Source organism: Talpa occidentalis, unplaced genomic scaffold, assembly GCF_014898055.3.
Source record: "Talpa occidentalis isolate TD23 unplaced genomic scaffold, MPIMG_talOcc4v2.1 talOcc4.16, whole genome shotgun sequence".
NCBI classification, from domain to species: Eukaryota; Metazoa; Chordata; class Mammalia; order Eulipotyphla; family Talpidae; genus Talpa; species Talpa occidentalis.
Window position 1 is genome coordinate 56,348,880 of NW_023601653.1, and position 12,581 is coordinate 56,361,460.

Below are 12,581 nucleotides of genomic sequence, written 5' to 3' on the forward strand. Positions count from 1 at the left end.
TGTTTTTGACAGTGATGCCAAGACATTCAATAGGGAAGAGTCTCCTCAACAATTGATCTCAGGACAACTAGATATCCACATTCAGGAGATGAAATCACAACTTCTGACACCATATGCAAAATTTAATGCAAAGTGAATTGAATATTTAAAGTTAAATTAAAACTATAAAACTCAAGAGAAAATATAAAAGCAAATATTCATGAACTTTGATTTGGCAATGGTCTCTTAAACATGAACCCCAAAGCAACTAAGGAATAGATGAGTTGAACTTCTCTATAATTAAGAAATTCTTATGCACCAAAGTACATCATCAGGAGAGTAAAAAGAAACACATGAAATTGGAAAAAATATTTGCAAGTTACCTGTCTGATAAAGATTTAACATCCACATATCTGATCAAGATTTAACATCTAGAAACAACCCAAACAAATGAGCAAAGGACTTAAATAACCTTCAATAAATTATCGTGAGTCACTTCAGAAAATGACATCCCACTGGGATGACTGTAATAAAAAAGTAGACATTAGCAAGTATTGGCTATCATGTGAAAAAACGAACATTCCTAACACTGCTGTTGGTAATGTAAAACCTTATTAAATCATATAATGGCTTTGAAGAAAGAAGTCCGGCAATTTATCAAAAAGTTAAATATAAAGTCACTATATGATCCAACAATCCTCCTATATACCCAAGAAAATTTAAAAAATCCACCAAAAAACTTGTATACTAATATTTCTTCATAGCATTATTTACAGAAGCTAAAAAGTAGAAAATAATCCAAGTGTCTATCAAGGGATGAATGGATAAACAAAATGTGTTATATGCATATAGTGGAATATTATTTGGTCATTAACAGGAATAATATACAGGTACATGCTAAAATATGCATGAATCTGAAAACATCCTGAGTGAAAATAACTATTAGACACAAATGGCTGATACCATATGATAACATTTGTATGAAGTGCCCAGAATAGACAAATCCATGCAGAGACTAAGTAATGTTTTCCAGAGGTTGAAAGGAGAAGGGCATAAAGAGTAACAGCAAATGGGCTTAGAAATTTCTGGGGTAATGGAAATGTTTTGGCATTAGAAAATGGGGATGGTTAATCCACAAAATCATACACATCAAAGGGGTGATGTTTGTCATTTGTGAAGTATCTTTTTTTGAATCTATGATTTAAGGGGAAAAATGAACACGTGGGAAAGCCTGGGTGGGGGGTTCTCCCTGGCAACACATAAAAATAACAGCTGGAGGGGAGAAAGCTGAGGAACATGCAGAGTTCATAAGAAAGTTAAATTCTCAATCTAGGCAAGCCTACTATGCCAAAGTCATTGGCAAAGAATCAATTAATATTATTTCAGTTCATTCTTTTTTTTTTTAAACATTTACTTATTTATGCATACAAGAACTGGGATACAGGCCAGAGGTGTGGGGGCTGAGAGGATTCACCAGAGACAGAGTGGGGGACAGAACAGGCAGATCCACTGAAACACACTGCTGAGGGGAGCAGCGGGTAAGCCAGGAGAGGTCTGCTGCACCACGTGGATATCTCCCGGGCTGGGGATCTAACTTGTACTGCAGTGGCTGCGGATAGCTTCATAGGTTTCATCTTAACCCCTTGTGCCACCAGGGAGGCCCTATTTCAGTTCATTTAATTCTGCTAACTGATCTTTTAATCATCCCCAATTAATCTATTAGCAAACATCCCCAAAGAAAGTTAAAGAACTTTTTCTACATTTTCAAGTCTCCAAAGGCCTATTTATACTACCTGTAGTCTCAGTAAATGACCTCACTTCACTGAAATCAAGGCTATTATTTCCCTTAACCTTCTGCCTCCCACTCCTAAATTTCTTTGTGTGCCACATACACTCTTTGCTTTCTTTATCAGATAATAAAGTGTCTCTTTCCTTACCAAGGTTAATTCTTTCTCCTCAATTCTTTACCCTATGGCTTCCTGACTTCTCCAAAACAGTATTTCATCAGTCTTTAATCTCTCTATCTGAAGATTTCCTTCCTTTGAGTTTATTGATATCCTAAACATTATTCCATCTAAGTCTATATTCTTTCCATACAAAAGTTTCTTTCCTTTTAATCTACAAATACCATTGCTTATTGAAAAAACAAAAACAAACCCTTGAATCGGTTTTTTTCCCTAACATGCCATCTTGTTTCTCTCCTAACAGGTAGGGTGGGGAAATCTATAATCACTGCATCCATTCAACTGTGTGTCTATACTTTAAAAAAAAAAAAAAGAAAGAAAGAAAGCACATATATTCTGTATTCAATCTACAATTCTCTACTGAAATGCCTCTCTGAAAATTCACAATAACTTCCTAATAGTCACAGCCAATGACTTCTTATTTCTTTTCAAAACCCCTCTATAATATTTCACCTTATTTGGCCTTGTCTTATTCTTAAAGCTCACCCAGTTTGGGGTTCCCAAAGCTCATATTTGATTATTCTTTTCCAATGCTAATCCTCCATTCTAAACAACACTTTCCCCCCATATTGAACTACAAAAAATGTGATTCTCAGAAAGAAATCACTAATTTGATGCTTTGTCTTGGACTCTAAACCAAATTTTTACTATGACATTATACTTAAATTACTGATTTCAAATTACTAGACTTTATTGGGTTGTGACTGTTTCTATCCCCTGTTTACTAACCATTTATGCTAAATATGTGTGACTATTATCAAAAGACAGACATGGAGGTCCATGGAGCCCAGGAAAAAAATCCACACATTTGTAGCCAATTGTTTTTGACAATGGTGCAACGACCATATAATAGGGAAGAAATATGTCCCCAACAAGTGATGTTAGGACAACAGGAAATCCACATGCAGGAGACTAAAGCACAGCAGGTTGATTCTATCCTTTGACATATTCTACAGTGATATTCAATTCTCTGTGTAGTAAATTACCTTTATGATCCTGAAATAAATGCTGCTTTTTGCAAATGTTTTTTTAACACAGTTTGATAGTATTTTGTTCACAATTTCTAGATTCATGTGCACATGTGAGAATAACCCACAAATTTTACTGAAACTGTCTTCATTGGATTTTCTACTAGGGTTATTGTTTCCTTTGTTCTGAAATTTTTATTGAACACGAGAAGGATGAAAGTTCCAAAACAGTTTCATAACACTTCCAAGTAGTTGCCCATAAAATCTATACCTTTTTTTAAAAGTAGTTCTTTTAAGTATTTTTCCTTTTTAAAAAATGAATTATTTTTACTGAGATAACATTGGTTTACCATATCATGTATGTTCTAGGGTACAGGTTCATGTCTCTTCATAGGTATATTACACCCCACACCACCACCAGCATACCCAGAATCCTTTACCACAGTCCACTGGGCCCCCTCCTCTTGTTACTCCCCAACTCCCTCACCCCCTTTTCTGGTAACTTCAGTTCTGCAGTCAGATTTCAAGTGTTTGTTTTGGTTTCATTTTGTCTCCTCCTCTGGTTTGTAAACATTGCCTTTCTTCCATGGTTTCTCATCTATTCTGCATTTTTTACTTCTTCATGCAATGTTACTTAAAACGCAAAAACATCTTTTAAGAAACACAACTGAGCTAATAGGACAAGAGACATTCAAGAAACACTCCAATGAAAGTTAAAATCCAGCTTCATTGTTGCCTGGTGACCAGGAGACTGGGTTTTAATGGGATGTGCACACGAGAGAAAGAACAAAAAGTCTGGACACTTTCCAGAGCAGAGAATCAGATCCACAAATCCTGCCTAAGGCATACATGAGTAAGGGGAAGGGGAAAGAAACCCTTTCAAGAACATAAACTAGATACACTGCTGTAGCTTTGGCTCTGGAGAAGGACAGAAATTCTCCACTGAGAATTCATAACCATAGACTTTCCCTGGGTGGGATCAGGAATAGAATTTCTATTACCTCCTCACTGGAAAAACTCCAAACTAAAATGCAGTTTGAAGTAGTCCTACGTCACTACTGCCCCCAGGCCTGGCAAAAGCAAACACATTTTATCTCTGGAGAAACACATTTAAACCCACTTCTCAAATAACTTCCAAAAATAAAATTCCAAGATTAGGAGCTCAACAATGAAAACAACAAAAGTAAAGAAGGAACAAGCAACACGTCCAAAAACCAACAGATTCAAGAAGATGAAGCATCACACACGTTGCAATTACATGTTAGAAAGATTACACATAGAATAAAAATTATGTAATATAAACAATATGTATACTAGCAGTCTGCTAGTATAAATGAAGGTACACAAGTATATCCAAACTGACCATGCAGATTTAAAGACAGAAGTAGCAATCCTAAATTGTATTTCAAAGTTCAATTATTTTTACAATGTTAGTTTAAATATATGAGTAAACAAAGTTTAAGAGAGAACTAGCCAGTTAAAAAATATTTAAGAAATTAATTCAGAATTTTTCAGGAGAAAAACATCTTGGAAGATGATTAAGAAACTGAGGAAATAGAAAAAAAAAATACACAGAATGCACCAGATCAAGAACATAAGATAGAAAACAAAGGCTTTAAGAGATAAGGAGTTTAAGATAAAATAAGCGTGATAAGAGAGAAAGGGACACACAATATTCAAATCTATAAGAACTTACACTTTTCCAGAATTTATTTTAGGTAAATGAGTATACATAATAAATATATATATGTATGCATGTATATATAAATAATCACAAGCTCAAGGAGAGTAAGTCAAAAGAAATCCACATTTAGTCATATTGTTTTGAAATTATGGAAGACCAAAACAGAAAGATGATCATATCAGGCCTCTGGGAGAAAAACAGATTCCCTATAACAGAATGACAGGCTGTTGATTAATCTCACAATAGCAACGATGGAAGCTATAAGAATTATGGAGTATCTTCAAAATGCTAACAGTGGATAGGTGATAAACTCTTCAACATCAGCCTTAATGAGGTCTTTGTGGATTCAACTCCAACACCAGGAGCAACAAAACAAACTATAAATAAATGGTACTACGTCAAACTAAAAAGCTCCTGCACAGCAAAAGAACCATCATTAAGACAAAAAAGGGGGCCTCCCCGGTGGCGCAGCAGTTGAGCGCTGGGTTGCGAAGCTGCCCGCAGCCTCTGCAGCGCCAGTTCGATCCCCGGCTGCTCCCCGGCCACCAGAGGAGGGTCCCACATGGCCCGCAGACCTCTCCTGCCGCCCGCTGCTCCCCTCAGCAGTGTACTTCGGTCCTTCTGCCTGCTCTGCTCCCCGCTCTGGCTCTGGTGAATTCTCTCACCCTCCCGCGCTTCTGTCTGTACCCAGTGCTTGTATAAATATTTTTTTAAAAAGATGGAATTTGTTCATAAAAAAAAAAAAAAAAGACAAAAAAGGCAGGGGCCTCCCTGGTGCCCTAGGGGTTAATTCTCTGTGCCACCAACACAGTGGCCTTCACCTGCAAAGCAGCCTGAGTTCAATCCCCGACCAGGGAGCTACCCACATGGCACAGCAGACCTCTCCTGTCTCGCCCGCTGCTCCCCTCAGCAGTGTATTTCAGTAGATCTGCCTGTTCTGCTCCCCACTCTGTCTCTGGTGAATCCTCTCTCACCATCCACACCTCTTGCCTGTACCCCAGTTCTACGCAAAAACAAATACAACAAAAATCTTAAAATAAAGGATTATTTCTTTAAAAAAATAAGACAAAAAGGCAGCCTACTGGAAGGGAGAATATATTTTCAAACCATGTGTCAAACAAGGGACTAATATTCAAAATACATAAACAACTGATACCACTCAACAACAAAGAAAACATACAACCCAATTTGAAAAATAGGTAGCAGGTCTAAGTAAGCATTTCATCAAAGACATACAGATGGCCCAAGATACATTAAAAAATGTTATCACTAAGGGAACACTAATCAAAACTACAATAAGGTTTCAACCTATACCTGATAGAATTTTTTTTAAAAGATTTATTTATTTATACAAGCACTGGGTACAGTCAGAAGTGTGGGAGGGCGAGAGAATTCACCAGAGCCAGAGCAGGGAGCAGAGCAGGCAGAAGGACCGAAGTACACTGCTGAGGGGAGCAGCAGGCGGCAGGAGAGGTCTGTGCGCCATGTGGGACCCTCCTCTGGTGGCCAGGGAGCAGCCGGGAATTGAACCAGTGCTGCAGAGGCTGCGGGCAGCTTCGCAACCCAGCGCTCAACCGCTGCGCCACTGGGGAGGCCCCCACTGATGTTTTTAAATCAATCCCCTTCCAAGTTATATTCTAATTTGTTCTGAATTCTAATTTTTAACCACATAAGATAGTCGCTATCACACAGTATTTGTGTTTTATATTAAACATTTTAAAGGGCCTCCCCTGGTGGTGCAGGCAGTTGAGCGCCCACACTGTGAAGCTGTCCGCAGCCTCTGCAGTGCTGGTTTAATCCTGGCCGGCCAGCGAGGGTCCCACATGGAGCACAGACCTTTCCTTTCGCGCCCGCTGCTCCCCTCAGCAGTGTATTGTGTCAGTCTGCCTGTTCTGTTCCCTGCTCTGTCTGGTGAATCCTCTCACCCCCCCCCACGCATCTGGCCTGTACCCTGGTTCTTGTATAAATAAATCTTTTTAAAAAATTTAAAAATGACTTAATTTGATCTGTTATCAGACTATTTAATTCTACTTTTTTTTATAACTGACATATTTGAATTCATTTCTACCATCTTATTTAGGGCTTTTTATTTGGCTTTTTACTATTCTCCGTTCTTGACTATTTTTGGATTGAGTTATTTTTCTTTATTCTTATTTCTCCTTACTGATACAGGACACATGCTCCTTTTTCTAATCTTTTTGTACTTACTCTCTTCCTGGGCAACATCAAGACTTAGAAGGCTTAAATTTTATTAGTATTTTAGTTCTATCTTAATATTTTAACTGCCATGTCAGATTTTATTGTTATTTATACAATGTTTTTCAAATCCATCTCACTTTTAACATTTTGTTGATTGTTGGTAAATCTTTTTTTCATGTAGTTACTTTGAAGTGATGACATGTTAATATCTTTTTTTTTATGGACTGGTAAATATATATTTTAGATTTATCATTTTATTTATTTATTTATTTATTTATTTGTTTGTTTGTTTTAAAGGTTAACAAAAGGTTTATTTACAGGGGAAGGGGAATGAGGAAATGCACCACTCAGGGAGAAAAGAGGGAGATAAATTCTTAAATTGCGTCTTACCGGTTCCACTGACCTGGAATCCCAAATGACTAAAAAAAAGTTAATATCATTTTTGAGTGAGGCAACATTGGTTTACAGCACTGTATAGGGATCAGGTATCTGGCTTCATACCGTACCTGCTTATGCCACAAAACCCATCACCAAAGGTGTAGTTACGGTATGCCACCAACCTATTGATCCCCTCTACTCCATTCCCCACTCCTTCCCCTCAGTTCTCGGAGACTAAGGGATTTGCTGTTGTTCTATTTGCTTTGTTTCTTTATATTCTATATATGAGTGAAATCACATGGTATTTCTTTTTTCTTCTGACATAGTTCACTTAACATAATTCTTTAAAAATATTGGAGGGCCTCTCAATGGCGCAGTGGTTGAGCGCTGGGCTGCAAAGCTGCCCGCAGCCTCTGCAGCATGGGTTGGATCCCCGGCCACTGGCGAGGGTCCCACACAGCGCGCAGACCTCTCCTGCCGCCCGCTGCTCCCCTCAGCAGTGTACTTCGGTCCTTCTGCCTGCTCTGCTCCCCGCTATGGCTTTGGTGAATTCTCTCACCCTCCCGCGCTTCTGACTGTACCCAGTGCTTGTATAAATAAATAAATAAATCTTAAAAAAAAAAAAAGTCTGGGAGTTTGATACTTCCCTTCTTCCTTAAAAAAAATAAATAAATAAAAATAAAAATATCAGTGGTCCTGCAATCATTAAAAGTATTCCATGAACAGCTAAGGCTTTCTCATCAAGAAAATCAATTTTCCCTCCTTTGTTATGTAATTACACCTCAGATAACCAAATAACTGATGGATCATTCCTTTTTATGAAATTATTCTAGCCAATAAATAAGGTCAACTTTATAGAACTAAAATGGCACCATTTGATGGTAACGGTACATTTGCTGGTAAGTGTGGTGTATGTACAGATGCAGGGAAAAAGGTGAGAAACTGCATATCTGAAACCTGTATGGCTTTATCAAGTAATGTTTTTTTCAATAAAAATAAAATATATATCACCATTCAAAACCATTAATAAAATAATTTAACCAGGCAATATTGATCAATGACTATAAAGTTGCATAGTGTCATCCTCATGGACTTCATCGTCTTTCTAAGTCTTTGCATCTGAGCAAAGACTTAGAAAAGGTGAGAGAGTTCAGCATGTAGATGGCAGGGGAAGGGATGAAGGAAGGGAGAAGGAATATTCCAGACAAAGGGAATAAGCAGTGGCAATGCCCTCCAGTAGGAGTTTATCCAAAGGTTACAGAGCACAAAAAAGAGCCCAATGAAGTCAAAACATATGGGAAATAGGAGATGGAACCAGTTTATAACAGAGAGCCAGCTATGAGCAATGGTAGCATGGAAGTGATATCAATTGAATAGAGCAGACAAGGTGGAGTAGGTCTGGTGGATGAAATCAGGAATTTGGCTTTGACTAAGTTAAGTTTAAGATGTCCTTAGGACATTCCAGTGAAACTGTTATGTAAACAATTGACTGTATAGGCCTGAAGTTCAGGGCCAGAGACAAAAATGTGGTAACCGTCAACATAAAAATAGCATTTATTACCAAGTACCTCCATGAAGATCACTAAGGGGAGATTGATAGAGAAAACAAAACATCTAGAACTGAGTTATAGAGAATAATCCACAAGAAAATGGCACTTTCCAACTTCTTATATAGTGTATCTGTATATATTTTCTTTTTATAAACTCTGAGAATATAAAATTCCATAAAGGGAAGGATTTTTTTTTTTTTTGTCCTTTCAATTCTGTCTACTGATTTATCACAAATACATAGAGCAGAGCCTGGCTTGACAGGCATTCAATAAACATGTGTTGATAAGGATCTATGAATTGTGCTTTTTGTGTTTGTTTTAGAAATTCTTCCATATGTTAAGGTCACATAGTTTTCTCCTAAATGCTTAATATATTTGCTTTTCTGTATATTCCACAATCCATATATATGGAATTGAATGATGTAAACAAAGGATCTAATTTCATTTATCACATTAGCTCTTCATTTCTACATAATAAAGTCCAAAATTGTCAAGTCAAGCACTTCATGATCCAGATCCACTTCATCTCTCCTGTGCTCTGACTTCCAACCTGTGAAGTCTTAGTCCAACTTGTTTAAACTACTTGCAATCCTTAAGCTAGACAATGCAACACAATAAGCAACCAATGTAAGAAAATGGAAAATTATTAACAGGTAAAATTGGTACTTGTGGATCATATGACTATGAAAATATCCATTTAGGAATCTAAAACGGGCATCCATAGAAAACGCGCAGACACATTAAGATTAACAAACCCAAGTGACAAAGAGCTTTGGGGGAGTAAAGTGTCAAGGAAGTGTAATTAGTAAAATAATTGTGTGTTTTCTATGCACTAGCTAGGTGCTATGTTCATTGTTTTAAATACATTCTTATTTTAAGACTCAGAGTAACTTCACAACAGAGATATTATCACTTGCAGTAGTGGCTAAGAGCATGGAGGCACAGCTTTTCACCCACATGTGGTAGAACCCCAAAAATAGGTTTGCTGATGAGTCCTAAACTAAACAGGCAATATGAATTTTACAACTGAGAGTGCCCCTGAAGATCAGCAATCCCAACACCTTAGAGATGGGGAAATACCAGTACTCAAGGAGAAAAGAGGCTCATTGACAATCACACACCCCAATAATAGGAATGAGAACCACACCACAATTCTTGTTTTATCATCCTTCCTACTATTACTCACTTCAATCTCCAATCACTGAGCTCAAATCCAAATGACTGAATATTTGTGTTCATGTGTCATAAGCTTCTCTGATTATATACTCCTCTCCAAATAGATTTTGCAAAGAGTCTAAAAATAGGCTCACATGTCCATTCACATACTTCTGATCACAGAAGCCCTTTAACCACAACACCTCAAGGTCACATGTGGGTAGACCATCTGCTCTTGGAAAACATCCACAAAACAATCACAAAAATAGGAGGCATGCTCTTCACACATACCTTCTCTATTAAAATGTTTATAAAGCAATTCTCCCTTTGATTGCTAGTAAATGAAAACACTGTCTCTTCTATGAAAAATCATTAAGGAATGCCATTCATAAAAATATTCAATTAAGTATATGAAACTCATCCCACTATGACCTATATTGGGTTCTTCGACAAGACAATTATGATCTTATTTTTGTTCCTAGCTCATCTCGGTAGCAAAAAGATTAGATTTCCTTAGGAAAAATAGCTCTGTTTGCCCAATTAAAATCCCAGAGGACTGACTATGTGACCGGAGTAGGGGGTAGATAAGGAAAAGACCACTTAGATTGTGTCACACACAAAACCTACCCGTAGTGACTCTTTGACAGTCTGACAAGAGTGCTTAAAAAAAAAAAAAAAACAGCCAGATAGGGAAAATGTGATAGCATTTATTCATTATTTTACTGTAGACCCAGCAAGGTCATATCATCTATGTAAAAATTATCTGCTAAAAATCATAGTTAAATGTTCTCAGACCTTACTGAAGAGTTCCCACTGAAACCGTCTTTTCTCTTCTGAAGATAAAAACTGCATATCTGTTTCTTGCATCAGAAACTCTCACAGACTATTTAGCTAAGCTTTCCTCACTGTGCAGAAATCCCCATCCATGCTGAGCTTGGACAGCCTCATGAGATGGAAAACGATTGTTTCCTGTTGCAATCTGCTTTGCAGGGGCAGCTCCTATACTGTTCAGTGACTCCAGTAACATTTGCTTCAGTGTCCCAAGGGCTGTTAGACATATCTAAGTCCACAGCACAGTCATCATCAAATCCTATAAAGGTGTCTGATCCTCTCTCTCATCCCTCTTACTTGCCCCGCACTTTCCACACGCCTTCATGTTCTGCACAACCTTGATCTTTTAAATTAAAGCATAGATGCAGAAGTTAGGGCACTGGCACATGGGATAATAACTTTCTGTCATAGATAAATGTTTGGTTGGTCATTTTCAAGTGCTCTTCGATCAGCTGGTTTCATCAGAATTACTAGAGAATTATTTGTTTTAAACAAGCTGGGTCACATCCCTCAAGATTATGATTCAGAAAGTCTGGAGAAAGGCATGGGAAACCAAATTTATGGGAAAACAAATCTCAGCAGGTTCTGATTCTGATCTGAAGTTTAGGAACTGTTGGTCTAAATAGCTTCTCAAGTTTGTATAGTTTATTTAATATTATACACCTCAGAATTACTACAGTGCTTACTAGTAATTCTTTTTTTAAAAAAAGATTTATTTATTTATACAAGAACCAGGGTACAGGTCAGATTCAGGGGAGGGTGAGAGGATTCACCAGAGACAGAGTGGGGAACAGAACAGGCAGAATGACTAAATACACTGCTGAAGGGAGCAGCGGGTGCACAGGAGAGGTCTGCTGTGCCATGTGGGACCCTCACCAGCCGGATTGAACCGGCACTGCAGAGGCTGTGGACAGCTTCACAGCACTGCGCTCAACCGCCTGCACCACCAGGGGAGGCCCAACTTACTAGTAATTCTTATACCCGCCCTTGACAGCCATCCTGGAACGTAAGAACAAGCACCCCCAATTCCCCACGGTTAAGGGCTGGGTTCCATGGGAAACAGTTGACGTAGGAGTCTGCACTCAGGAAGTTTACTGGGAAATGTTAACTGGGGATCAGGAAAAGAAACAGGATTGGGAAAAGTGAGAAAATTGTGCTGAGATATCAGTTCCAGAAAAACTTGGGTGGACTTTTCAGGGAGCTCTGAGGCTGGAATAGTTAAACCAGAGCATTTCTCAGGAGAGAACCAGAAGGCTTTAAGTTGCCAGAAAGAGCACAACATTACCATAACCTCTTGTTTCCTCCCATTTCAAGCCCTGGATATTTATGGAATGATTCACCATTAAAATGAAGCATGAATCTCCATGAGGAATTACATCTAATCCCTTAAATGCCACTTCTATGTCCTCTTCATGTTTGTAGTTTTGGTCAATCAGGAAAAAAAATGCTTTGAACGGATCATTTTTGTTTAAAATATTTGTAATTTTTTTTTCAATCACTGAATTCTCAGGAACCAAGTTTTCCAAAACTTGCCCAATTTGACAGATACATCTCACAACCACAACAGGAGGCCACATAGAGGGGGCCTTTGGAAACCATCCCCAGCAACAAGAAGCAGGTTGGGCTGCAGACAAGGTATTAAATACTTGGGCCAAATCTCTAGGCCCATGTTCTGCCGCTTTTTGCTTCCAATATTGAATAGTTCACTTCCTCCATGAGTCTGAAATTCCTGGACTAGTAAAATAGGTGCGACATCACCACCATCAAGTATCACAAAGATAATCCAGAAAGATGTAACTAAAAAGTCACACATGCAAAGTCACCACCTCTGTCTGGGAATCCTCCAACATTTTATCTCTCTGCCATATTCATA